This window comes from Lampetra fluviatilis, chromosome 12 (genome assembly GCF_964198595.1).
Source record: "Lampetra fluviatilis chromosome 12, kcLamFluv1.1, whole genome shotgun sequence".
In the NCBI taxonomy this organism is placed as follows: domain Eukaryota; kingdom Metazoa; phylum Chordata; class Hyperoartia; order Petromyzontiformes; family Petromyzontidae; genus Lampetra; species Lampetra fluviatilis.
The window spans coordinates 15634609-15647586 of record NC_136286.1 but is presented as its reverse complement, the minus strand read 5'-3'; the positions used below and the strand labels follow the sequence as shown (position 1 = coordinate 15647586).

At 46.3% G+C, this 12978-nt stretch overlaps 1 long non-coding RNA gene across 1 annotated transcript; it reads left to right on the top strand.

The window, feature by feature from the left end:
- Positions 1 to 4629: 4629 nt before the first annotated feature.
- LOC144934985 (uncharacterized) lies at positions 4630 to 8792 on the top strand. The gene is made up of 5 exons (XR_013637242.1): positions 4630 to 4686; positions 5694 to 5801; positions 6385 to 6462; positions 7528 to 7586; positions 8528 to 8792. It is a non-coding gene; the product is annotated as an uncharacterized LOC144934985 (long non-coding RNA).
- The last annotated feature ends 4186 nt before the right edge of the window (positions 8793 to 12978 follow it).

The following is a 12978-nucleotide window of genomic DNA, read 5'->3' as shown; positions in this document are numbered from 1 at the left end:
TACATCGAGACTCAGAGAGAGTCAGACTCGTAGAGACTCCGTGCTGTGTAGCGCCCTGCTCTGCCTGGATCCACTTGCCCAGTGGGTGGACATATCTGCATGAAGTCTCGTATCACTTCCTGCACAGATGTTCAGTGGACGTCACAAATGATAATTTAGGGACTTGATTTCAATTCACTTCCTCAATTCAATCTGCGTGCGCAGGAAAAACATTGTAAAATCCAAATGGCTGAAGGCAAGTGTTAGGCCTTTGTGCAGTGGTTGTTTGGTCTAAGGTCAGTTTTGAGTCTATGGGCAGTGTTGGGTCTGTGGGCTATGGGCATTGTAGGGTTTATAGGCATTTTCTCTATGGGCGGTGTTGGTAGGGTGTTGATGGTGCAGCTTGTAGGGCAATGTTGAGTAAATATGCAAATGTTTGAGTGGTGGGTGGGTTTTTTTTAGTTGTCCAGCTACAATTAAGAGGGAGCGTCCACTTGATTAGCGTTTGCGCTCATCGCTACAGCCATGAGGTCCAGCGAGACGGTGGTGTTCATTGCGCTGCTGCTGCTGCTGGTGGTTACCGGGGTCCACCCGCACCAGCCCGCTGGTGAGTTTGGCCGCCCTGGTTTGGATGCCATGCGACGGGCATTTACACTGCTCTCACGCGTTCTTTTGCGTTCCGTCTGGAACTCTCACGCTCGCTGTGGGTTCCAAGGCTGTGTTTATGGTCTCGTGGGTCCGGGTTTATTATGTGGTTAAATCAGGTGTATGGTTCGTAGTCCGAGTATGAGGATTCTGAGGCCGGTTGCTGCAGATGGTAGGGTGTTGATGGTGCAGCTTGTAGGGCATTCATTGTGAACACGAGAGGGGGCATAAGAAATGAGGCAAGATAAGGTGGGGCAAGACCATGTAGAGATTAAAGATGAATAACTTTTCATTCTTCGTAGCACATTTGCAATGTCAGCCATGAATGTGATTGTATTTGCAATGTCAGCCATGTGATTGTATTTGCAATGTCAGCCATGAATGTGATTGTATTTGCAATGCCAGCCATGCTGTGATTGTATTGATGGGGGCTATTTCTCTCTTCTCTCACCCCTTGTCTGTGCGTGATTGGGAGCAGGAGAGACTCACAGTGTCTGGCTACCGTGTATAAGCCGTGCCATTCATCAACATAAAGTGTCCTGGCGTTTTACAAATGGCCAAGACAGATTTTACGTGTTGTACCAAACAAGCAGCAGCACTGCGTTTGTGTATTCTCCATTCACAGACAGGGCATCCGTGCCAGAGCGTGCATTCGAAACCGGCAACTTTTCGCTGTTGCTCTCATCGGCTAAGTTTGAAGATGCGGGGAACTATACTTGCTATGTGAACGGCAAATTGACTCGTGAAGTTGCTTTGTTGGCCAGCAAAGGTATGGTATGAGCGTGCTTTGCAACGCAATGATACATCAGATCAGATCAACAAATCAGAATCTTTAGACTGGAGGAATCCGATTAACTATGAAGCTCTTTTTTCACACATCCAACTCGCGTGGAGGTGAGAGATGTGGTCAAATGTCAGTACCGACGGACAAAACCAGAGAGTTGTTCACGTAATACGGCGCGATTTCATAGCTAACGCATCCGTGTTCGATTTTTGGGTTTAGGCTACGTGGTAAAAAAAGAATATGATTTACCTTTAACCTGGCAAGAATACAGGAGATGTTCAAACACCATTGTAGACACCTACTGCAAGGCTGCATCAAGTCTGCATTCCCCACACATCATACTTGTGGACTTGTGGTAAAACATGCACACAACCATGCTTTAGCAATAATATGTGCATCGTCTCTGAAAGTGATTGGCCTCCATGAGAGCCTCAGCCTCCTTCATGGGCTTGACCAGCGTGAGACCAGAGAACAGCGCCAAAAGGCGAAAATCACAAAGGGAATTTAAATATCAAAGCATTGATAGCTCGGGCTGAGCAGTTATATATCTACAGCTGATCAATCCAAACAGTGTAATATACTGACATGTTTCTGTTTACACGTGTTGTATTTATATAAATATGTTAGGTGTGACAGCAATTCAAATCAATAAAAAGTGTGTGAGAGATGTGGCGAGTGAAGAAGATGAGGGAGTCAGATGATGCTCCACACAAAGATGCCGGAACAAAGACTGAGGAAGAGGCAGGCATGCCGTGTATCACAGCACCCATCACTCCTACAGTACCACTCCTATAGTACCACTCCTACAGCACCACTCCTACAGCACCACTCCTACAGCACCACTCCTACAGCACCACTCCTACAGCACTACTATAGTATCACTCCTACAGTACCACTCCTGTAGTATCACCCCTACAGCACCACTCCTACAGCACCACTCCTACAGTACAACTACAGCACCACTCCTATAGTATCACTCCTACAGCATCACTCCTACAGTACCACTCCTATAGTATAACTCCTACAGCACCACTCCTACAGTATCACTCCTACAGTATCACTCCTACAGTATCAGTACTATAGCAGCAGTGTTGTTTAACACGTAGACTTTTGCGACCAATATCCATAAGAGGTTTTCTGGGGTTAGATCGCGTAAATATATAAATGTGTCGTTAAACCCGCCGCCACCCGCCACCACCAACTAGTGAGGGTTGTCACGTCAACAGAACATGCCAACTCGTCACTAGGACAGCACTAAGCGGCGTGTTGGAGAGCCACGCCACAACATTTACAATCTGAGTACCAGGACTACACGACCAGCTCCCAACTTAATCAAACAATGCTTCCAACACCCACGACGCTCAGAGAAAGTCGTCCGTCACCCGCTCGACTCCTTGCGTTATAGTGGGGGTGGTGCGCGTTCATCGAAAATCGTGCCAGAGAAGAAACACCGCGTTGAAGCGAAACTGCGTTATGTGAACTCCATGAGTTAAACGGGGGGGGGGTTACTGCTGAGGATGACTTGCAAATGCACAATTCTGTCTCTCTGCAGTCACCACCAGGGCAACAAACCCTGTCCGTGCGGGCTCCACCATCATTTTGATCTGTGAAATATCCACAAAGCCACGTGGACTTATTTACCCCAGGTATCGTGATGGCGTTTATTGGTATCTTGATGGCACCGTTCAATCCTCCATGACGAAGAGAAGCAACCGGCTCGCGTGTCTCAAACGCAACACGGGCTCTTGGACCTGTGCGCCGCGCTTCAGAGGCAGCGCAGAAATCGCATCTTTTGGACATTACCTTGACGTGTACGGTAAGTTACACTCAGCCGGTGCATTCCATTCATTCATGAATAGGCTTTACCCGGCAATGATACTGCAAGTGTTAAGATGTTAAAAGACCAAATAGACACCTTTCGCGAGGCCTCATCAAGTCTGCATTAACCACCATGCTTATGTTAAGACTTGCAAAGATACACGCTTCGATAATGACGCATGCATTGCCCTGAGAACTGATTGACCTGCAACAGAGCTACAGTCTCCTTCCTGGCCTCGTACCTGCACGAGGGTTGGACCAGAGGATAACCACAAAACGCGAACAATACAAAGGCATTGCAAATATCAACAACTCCTACCGCATCTTGACTTAAAGCCTTCGTGACTGCAATAATTCATATTCTTTGGCTTTTTTGGTAAAGTCGATAGTTTGAAATAAAATAACAAAGAACTACAACGTTTCGGTCAGAACACAAGCGATCGTCATCAGCAGGAGAGGATCGCTTGTGTTGTGATCGAAACGTCGTTTTTTGTTATTTCAATCTATCTACGTGACTTTACCGAAAACCCCAAAGAATAACTCCTACCGAGTCTGAAACATAACAGGAGGACTGCTGGGAAGACCGCACTTATACGGAGTTTCCAAACTGCTGCTCTGCATTATTTTGGGCCAGGATTATGATGGCAATGAAGACTATAATACAAATATTTTGTAAACTGTATTTCTCAGATCCACCAATGACCATGAATACACCTGTTGATGCAAGCATCTGGAAAACAACACACGAGGCTCCTTCCACCACCACGCCTGCCTCCTCCTCGCTCTTCACCTCCCCTCCCAGCAGCAGCACCACGCCGCCTCCCCCCGTCTCCTACCGCGTCCCCGCGGCGTTGGTGGCAGCGGTGGGCCTCCTCTCGATCGCCCTCCTCGCCGCGCTGGGGGTCGCGTGCTTCGTCTTCTCACGCCGCGCGCGAGGTACCCCACGCCGCCTCCAGCAGCAAGCGCCCTCCGTGATTGCTCCTGAGGGTACGCCAAGGACACCGCTGATCAGTTTAACACGGAGGCCTTCGCGGCCAGTATCATTCATAATGAAGGTTTTTGGGTGAGATCGCGTTATTTATAAACTGGGGCTTGTTCGGGGGGCCTGTGGCGCCCCTCACAACCATTTACGGCCTTCGGCCAGGAAAGTCACGAACGACGCATAAACGCAAGCACCCGATACTCCGTTTAAAAGTTTTAAAATGAAACTTCTTTGAATTGTGTTATGTTTTGAATTATATAATTGTATTTATTCATTAAAAGCTTATATCATTTTACATCTGGAAGACTTCATTGAAAACGACATTTCGTGTGAATTTCCTCTCGTCGTTAAGTAGATGGCCTAGCTGGGGGTTCGGTTCTATGTGGACTTTCACCTGTTTGGGATTGCGGGATCGAGACAAGGCGACACGGAGTTGCTGGCCGTGCGAGAAGACCGCCGTCTGCAGATCCATTCCAACGTAATCGAACGTCTGTCCCTGCGCCTCCGTCGTTCATGCAGGGGGCGTGTAGGTTTGCAGCGCTCCCTGCATGAAAACGACGGAAAGTGCAGCGTTAATCACAGATAGAAAACGTTGTGCACTTATATAAGAGTATGTGTCGCAACCCTCCACCACCCGACACGGCCAATCAGTAAAAACATGTGTCACGTTGACAAAACACAAATATTTCACTACTTTAGCCCACCGGTGTGTTGAAGAGTGGATCCATAACATTTACAATTTGAGTAGTACGACGTTTCGCTGATAATTACATCCAGCATCTTCGGCGATTTGCCATTATAGTGACGCCATTCCACCTGCTTCCGGTCTTAAATAGTGCAGGACGACGTCATCGTTGTTGAACCCCATCAGGATTCGAGATCAGAGGCGGAGGTGGGGGTGTATGCAATTATGTAATAGATCAGTAATCAGCCAATTAGCATGTGACTCACCTGTAAGGAATTGCAATGTGTGTTGTGTATTACTTAATATTCTTCCAGGCTGCGCTGAGTCTATAGCTATCACAGCGATTAAAATTATTTAAATTCTTCTCAATTTCAATTGATTCTCTAACTAATCTTGGCCAGTAATAATTCGTTCTGCATAACACTTCAACGTTATCAAATCAATTGAATGTTCTTGTTGGCAAGCATGCTGTGCCACTGCTGACAGCTGTGTTTGAGAGAATTTAATGTTCCTTTGGTGTTCTTTTAGTCTTACGCTGATGTTACGTCCCGTCTGTCCAATTTAACACCGCATAAGCAATTGATCCGATATACACCTTTTGTTGATAATTTCTGTGATTAATCTTTAGTACAAGACACTAGTTTTTTTTTATTTTGTGTACTGTACCAAATCTCACTTTAATGTTTTGCTTTTGCAAAACACAAGCTAATTTGTCAAGGTGGTCCTACCAAGCACCTGCCCCTCACTCTCAGGTCTGTGATTTTCCAGTAGGTTCCATCTAACCCTGTCTTCTGTTACAGCCGCACGGCTGGCACGCACCCATCAGCTGCAGGCGGTCAAGGCACCAGTTCATCTGGTCCGGGAGCCAATCACCCACCTCCGAAATGTTCCAGGGCCTCGTCACATCCGTATGTCAATTCAGCATGTGCCACCAAAGTGACTACCCTGGTGGTTTAGAATCCCCAATGCCCGGTGCTTTCTGCACCACACTAGACCGCGATGCCCTTCTCTCCTTCATTCCGACAATATTTCAGCGGCTTGACGTGATCCTACCGTAATTAAGGACATCCCGGCACGACCTTGGCCATTAGACAGCCATAACTGCAGCTCTCCCCAGCACAGAAATGTACTTCCCTTCACCATTATCATCACTGCCGTTTTAATCATCATCGTTACCATCGCTGTCAGCATCATCATCGTTACCATCACTGTCAGAATCATCATCGTTACCATCGCTGTCGTTAAAACGGCACACGAGCTGTGCTGTAGCAGCATCACAGCCCCTTCGGCGAGTCGGCGAATTGCCGGTGTCCCTGATACGCAGCGCAGTTCCACGAGCTCAATCATTCATCTCCCGCACCTGAACCAAGCAAGTCTGAAACACACAGTGTGGGGCTTTCCAGAGCAATCTGAGGGGCAGTTAGCAACGTGTTTATGATGAGGCCGGAGAGACGGGAATCGCAGTGATCAATGCACGTTTTCCCATTTCAGAAGCATCTACAGCAGCTGCAAGTCCACGCCACGGAGTTGTGTACGCAGAGGTCAGGAGACTGAAAGGCTGCCGGCACGGTAGGGAACGCATCTCATCCACACCAATATCAATGTAGCGGCTGCCCGCAGGCAATCCTCATTTTTTAATAAACTAAACCGGGCCTCGACTGGCATACACGCAGCCATTAGGGATATACAAGCAGCCTCCCTTGGGCAGATGCAATACTTGTGGACATCAGCACAGAAGCAGGATAAGCTGTTAGCTCAAACGTAGCAATTTGTATTTACTGGATATACTTCATATTTATAGTCACTTGCTTACCTTTTCTCTATGTTCTACTCCTATCGGTGTTTGAATTGTTTGTTGCAACTTGCTGACCCCCTAGTCCCTACTGGACATCTGTGACAAAGAGTTTCATAGCTCATCAGATTTCTCCAGTCTAAATACAGATTTTGATTAAACTATTTACTAAATTGTTACACATAAATTAAGTACAGTGCCTAAATCATGGAATGATGCCTCAATCAGTATTCTATTCAAAAAGGGAGACAAAACAGCCTTAAAAATGTATATGAACTCGTGAGCATCCTATCACAAATACATATGAATATTTACATACAAACAAATTATTCACAAATATATTTGAGGACAGAATAATGGACAATTTAGAGGTCAAACAACCACATGAGCAAGCTGGATTTAGGAAAGATTTTTATACCATCCACCAGAGATGACCAATCGGATTCTGACAAAGACTGATGGAGGATAAGGAAGAGTAACGGGTTTGAGTCGCGGTGTCACGAGTATGGGGCAAGCAGAGGGTGCCTTGGCCCCCCCTGGTGGCCAAAGCTACGCGTTGGGGCCCCCCTTAACCACCCCCATGAAATGTGTTTTCTATCGTGTGTAAAATAAATAAAACTTATTTAAAACGCAACATTAATTATTTTTAATGAAAATGTTTTCATTTACTTTCCAAGTTTTATTTTAATCTAATTACAGCAGTAACATTTGGCTTCCGCAATTAGGACAAATCAAATATTTGGGCCCCACCTGATCAACTGCTGCACCCCTGAGCTGACAATGTAGTTACTACGCCACTGGTTTATGTGGAATGCACCGATGTTTGTTTCGATTCCGTTCAGATGGCAACGCAGACGCCGTTTACGACAACTACGACCCCGTGAGACCTACAGATGACGATGTAAGTTTCTGTGCCGGTGTCAAGGTTCCAAGTTTGCCATGTACTCAAAAAAATACAAATCACTCAACTGGGATTACAACACAACAACTACTGCTAAACTACTGCAGACTGTAAAATATAGCAGTGCCGTCTGTGACAACATTGCACTATACCAACTGTACTCAAGTCCAACTGTGCTCAAATCTCATCAATTATTATCATAATTCAATGCCTACTTTACTCATTTTCAATTCTGAAACCTACTGCTGTGCGATACCTCAGATGAACTCCGAATAGCACACAGACCGCCCAAATCTCACATTTTAAATGTAATTGTCATATTCCACGATGTAAAGTGCAGTCTCCAACTCTCCACTAAGTCTCGCTGGCCTCTCTCTTCTATGAAGAAGGGCAACTGCCTGAAACGTTGCCTATTAGACACTTCCTTTTAAGTCTTATCAACAAATACAAATTACAGCAAAATTAACCACCACATTACAAAAGAAAATCGAAAACAGTGCACAAACATAAACAATATAATTATATATTGCTATTAGTGTTTGCTTTTTTGTTTAAATCTGAAATTGTGGAATGTTTTCATGTTGTCTGCCGGTTGAGTCGCCCTTGAAAAAAGATATTCTTAGCTCAGTGGCCTTTAATCAACGGGAAATACAATTCTGATTAGGATGTGCTTGACTGAGTGCGTGGGTGAATCGGCGAGTGGGAGAGCAGGTGGGTGAGTGGTTGAGTAGGTGGATGAATGAGTGATTGGGCGAGTGCATGTGGGTGAGTGTGTGAGCCAGTGAGTGTGAATGGGTGTAATTGTGAAGTGCTTTGATGTTTTCTGCTGGCCGAGTCGCCCCATTGATAAAGAGATTCTGAGCTTATGCCACATTGGGCGGTAATGCAGAGCAGCAGCCAATTGTTGTACGAAACTAATTGTCTCTCCATCTTTTGTACAGGTCTCCAGTGACTATGATGTTTGTGTGGACTCTTACGATTCACATAGTCCAGAAGGCACGCTGGGTCATCAGCAGCAGCAGCCCGGCACAATGTATGCTGTGGTGCTGCAGCACTGCATCAGACAAGAGGCAGACTTACACCTCTACGATGCGGCCATGTGAGAAGGTGCCGACTGATATGGAGCACGTGAGACTCAGTGCAGTGTTGCCAGAGGAGTCCAACAACTCTTCTGATTATATCTACAACATAATAAGCTTGACTCTTTACCCAGCCTCTTTCATGGCCTTGTCCCTCCAGTGTGAGACCAGAAAATTCCACAAGGTGAAGAGTACAAGGGAAATACAAACAAACTGCTTTGACAATGTATGCATTGTCCTTAGAGCTGATTGGCCTATACCATTATTATTCTTATCATACCAGAGCTACAGTTTCCTTCATGGCCTTGTCTCTGCATCAGTGTTAGACCAGAAAACAATGCCAACAGTGAACAGCAAAAAGGCAGTGTAAGTGTAAGTATCAAAGCATTCATTGCTCAGGTTGAGCACTTATACCTGTGGGACCTGTTTTTGGTGTAGGCCAATCAGTTTCAGGGATAATGTGTATATTATTATCAAAGCATGTTTGTGGGAATGTTTTACCACAAGGATGGCGTGTGGTTAATACAGACCTGATGCAGCCTGCCAGTAGGTGTCTATTTGGTGTTTGAGCATTTAAACATCTTCATTATTTTGGGTTAAACCTATTTTTTAATCACTCTTCTGATCGCTTTCGAGAGCATAATTTCGGGTCGTCACCTGCTCCACAGACAAAACCCGGACACATTTCTCAGTCAGCCTCGGTCTGTTGTCAAAACCGTGCAGTTGTTCTCCAAGAACAAGCAGCGGTGCACCGGGCGGCTAAAACGCAACAAGTTGGCACAGTAGGGGGCACGGGTGGTGCATCTGTCAGGCGTCTTAGTCAACCCATGGCACCTGGATCTGTCCCGTGACCTCCTGCTAGCGAGCGAGCCTTTGACTTTTCACGTGAACGCCTCGGAGTGCCCCTAGCCTGGCACAAGCACCGTGGCAATGTCACCGCCACTGTCGTTGGTGCCCATACGACTGCGAGAATGCTCAGGGCGGTGGCAGGACAGGGAGCTGGACGCTCACTCGTTCCCTCTGTCCACACGGTACGGGAGTTAGAGGTGGGAGCGCGGGAACGCCGTCGCGTAACTCACAACGTTGCCTTTCATCACGAAGGGGGTGACCTCTTGGCGGTGGCCGTGTGTGAAGCCACGTGGGCGACTGGCCGAGGGGGTTACTGTCTCTACGGCCCGTACCGCCCGGCGGCCCGTGGACGCTGCCGTGCTCTCAGTGCCCATCTGCGCTTCTTGAAACGGCTAACGCAGGGAACCCCGTGGGTCACGGAATCTGCCTCTCGTGACCTGCACGGCCGTGGACACCGTCCACACCCTTGAAAGTTAGATGCTCCATCTCAACGGGTTTTCCACGTGAAATATTGTTTTCGAAAATAAACTTAAGTAAAAGCATCTGTGGATATGAGAGGTATTTCACTCGAGCGCTGTCTGGCTCTACTTGTTTAGTTCAGCCAATGATGGGGTCAGTGTCTGGTGTCCTCCCTCAAGCAGAGTTTATTACAAATATTAAAGTACCATACAACCGAGAGTATACTTGAGAATATGTATCAAGATAAACGTATATTATCATGCTATGACTGCACTTGTCATTTAGAGCAAGCTAATGTCAACATTGTAAAATTTGTTGGTGGAGCATTGAATAATTTCGCTTATATATTGTTTACTTTGTTTCAGCCAATTCGCCTGCCGATGTCCCTCCAACCCCTATCGCTGCTCCCCACACACCACTCCTCCACATTGCAGCCCCCTTCTTCCCCTTTGTGGTTTCTTTCAAACGTATTTTTTTATAAATAAATGTGGGGGTTCTGTATATATTTGGAGTCTCGTTTCCTCAATCAACGACACAGCAAACAGCGTGGTTACTGTGCAGTCCAAGTGGCACAAACGCTGGTGAGTTGACGCCTGTTTTGTATCAAGGGCAGTGCCGGATTAAGCTAGTGTGGGGCCTGTAGCATATGTTATAAAGGGGCCCTAAAATAAATATTAAAACACATAAATGTTTAAGTCGCATAGTAAAGTAATTGTATTTTTAAATTTTCTATACAAACAAATTCGACAAATCGCTAACCTTAAACACCCAGTCGTTCATTAAAGTTGAAGGCAGTATAGTACTATAGTAATAGAGCAAGTGCAGAATCACTGAACCGGAATTGATAGCTTGAGAAAGCATTTAGCGTGGGGCTCTTGAAAGTGCGGGGCCCGCAGTATGTGACTTTTGCTACTCGGATAATCCGGCACTGATCAAGGGGTATTCCTAATCGTTGACCATGAGGCACACATCCTGTGCATTCATCTCAATGACTTGCGTTGTCTGGACCATGAATGTGCTCCCACGTGTGACACGTTGGGGGGAGCAATGGCGTACCTGTTGACGCGCTGCACTATGAACTCGGCGATCCAAGTTCGATTCCCGCTTGCGGCCAACACCAGTGATATCTGAACTGGGCCTCCTCTAGGTCAACTCTGCCTCAAATGAGTACCTGGTGCAGTCTGTAAACATTGCCACTGGGGAGACTGGCGATCGGGCGTGGTGCTGGCCACAGTACTGTTCAGGCCTTCATAGGTACTCGCTAACAGCACTTGCCCCAACAGTCTTTCAGGCTACACGGGGAATCTTTGTATTTGTTTGCCGAGTTGTGCAGTGGCTGCAGGTTTGACTCGTCGTGTGTGGTTTGAGAACAGCAAGTCCTCGCTCAACTCTGGGAGTTGCTTTCCTGAAAACTGCCACATCAAGCGAATTCGCGTTAAGCGGGAGTCATTTTCCCTTCATAATTGAAAAGGTGGGGGTGCTGTTCCCATAATTGTATCGTTTTTATTTTGCAATGCAGTACACTATTTTAAATGTTTATGTTTACACGTTGTGTTTATATAGTACTGGCGGGAAGTACTCTGCGTTGCCCGGACGAAAAAGGCACACACACCTCGACTTACACACAGACATCGACCCATACACACACATGGACTCACACATACATAGAATTGCACCGAAGAGGGCAGTAGTGAACGATCCACAGGTTGTCAACCTTAATTTCAGAGTTAGTGCCTGGTCTGAGCGTTGTTTCAAATCCACCACCATCAGTATTTCTGCGACGATATAGAGGATAGCCATCATGCCCTGACTGAGTGTCTTTGAAGAAGTTTCGTGGATACTTGTTGGTCCTGCATACATGGCGAATTAGGATTGAACTCCCCACATGGGCCATGGACCATTTGCTTGCAGAACACATCAAATATGGCAGGGCCTTGATGGGGGTCAGGTAGCTCAGCACTGAGAAATGTGTCAATGTCATTTGCATGATTTTTTTCCCTCATCCATAGCAAAATGTGAGCATGAGGAAGACGACGTTTTTGCCACTCAATGGTGTGCAAGTTACATCTTGTCTTTCCAAAGACGCCGCCTTCATTAGTCGTAATATGCCTCATGAGGTCATCAACGTTGAGTTTAAAGACCCTTGCAATGTCATGTCTGTCTGTTGGCTTTTTGTTTGGATAAAGCTCAACCTGGATCTCCTTCCATTTAGCTGTGAAGGATGAAGGCAAAATAACTAATCTGCTCACATTCTGAGCGTTTGCATCTCCGTCGGCATTGATAGCGTCCCCGAGATGAGCATACTGGTCTACATGCAGGCGTTTTTTATTCATTTGAATGTAAAGAAGGCACTCTCAATTTTGGCATAATCATCGACAACATACTGGTGAAAGAGGTTGGCGCACCGTAATATGTGGTTTCCCCCTTCTCCATCCATGATCATGAAGGAATAGAAGTCTTTAGAGGAGACAGTTTTGTGAGGATGTCTTTGTCCTGTAGCTTCATAATTTGAGGAATCTGGACGTGGTGCCCATCTTGGCCTTGCCGCAGCGTCATGGGGGGGGTCGTGGGGGGTGTCGTGGGGGGGCATCATATGCTCTGTTTGTCTCAGGAAATCGTTTGATGGTGTTGTCTTGGTATCGAAGCACAATGTCTCTCTTACCATGTTCCTCACCCACCGTAAGAACAGCAACCTCAACACAAGTTGGGGCATTGAACCTCCCTGCGTGCTCCCCGCTTGGGTCGAAAGAAAAGGTGCAGTACGGCGAATTTAAAATGGTTGATTTTCCCACTAATGTAACAAAATGATAGACGAAATGTAATCGGCTGTAGTTAAGTCCAACGTATTTGGCAGTATAACATAGAAATCGGCATCGCAGTGCTACATATCAGTAAATAGCGTGACATGAGCAAACGGAACAATAGAAATGCATTGAAGAAGCTAGAATAAGTCTACATTATAGAGCAGCAGTACGCACACTTAAGTTAAGAAGCAGGCTACAGTC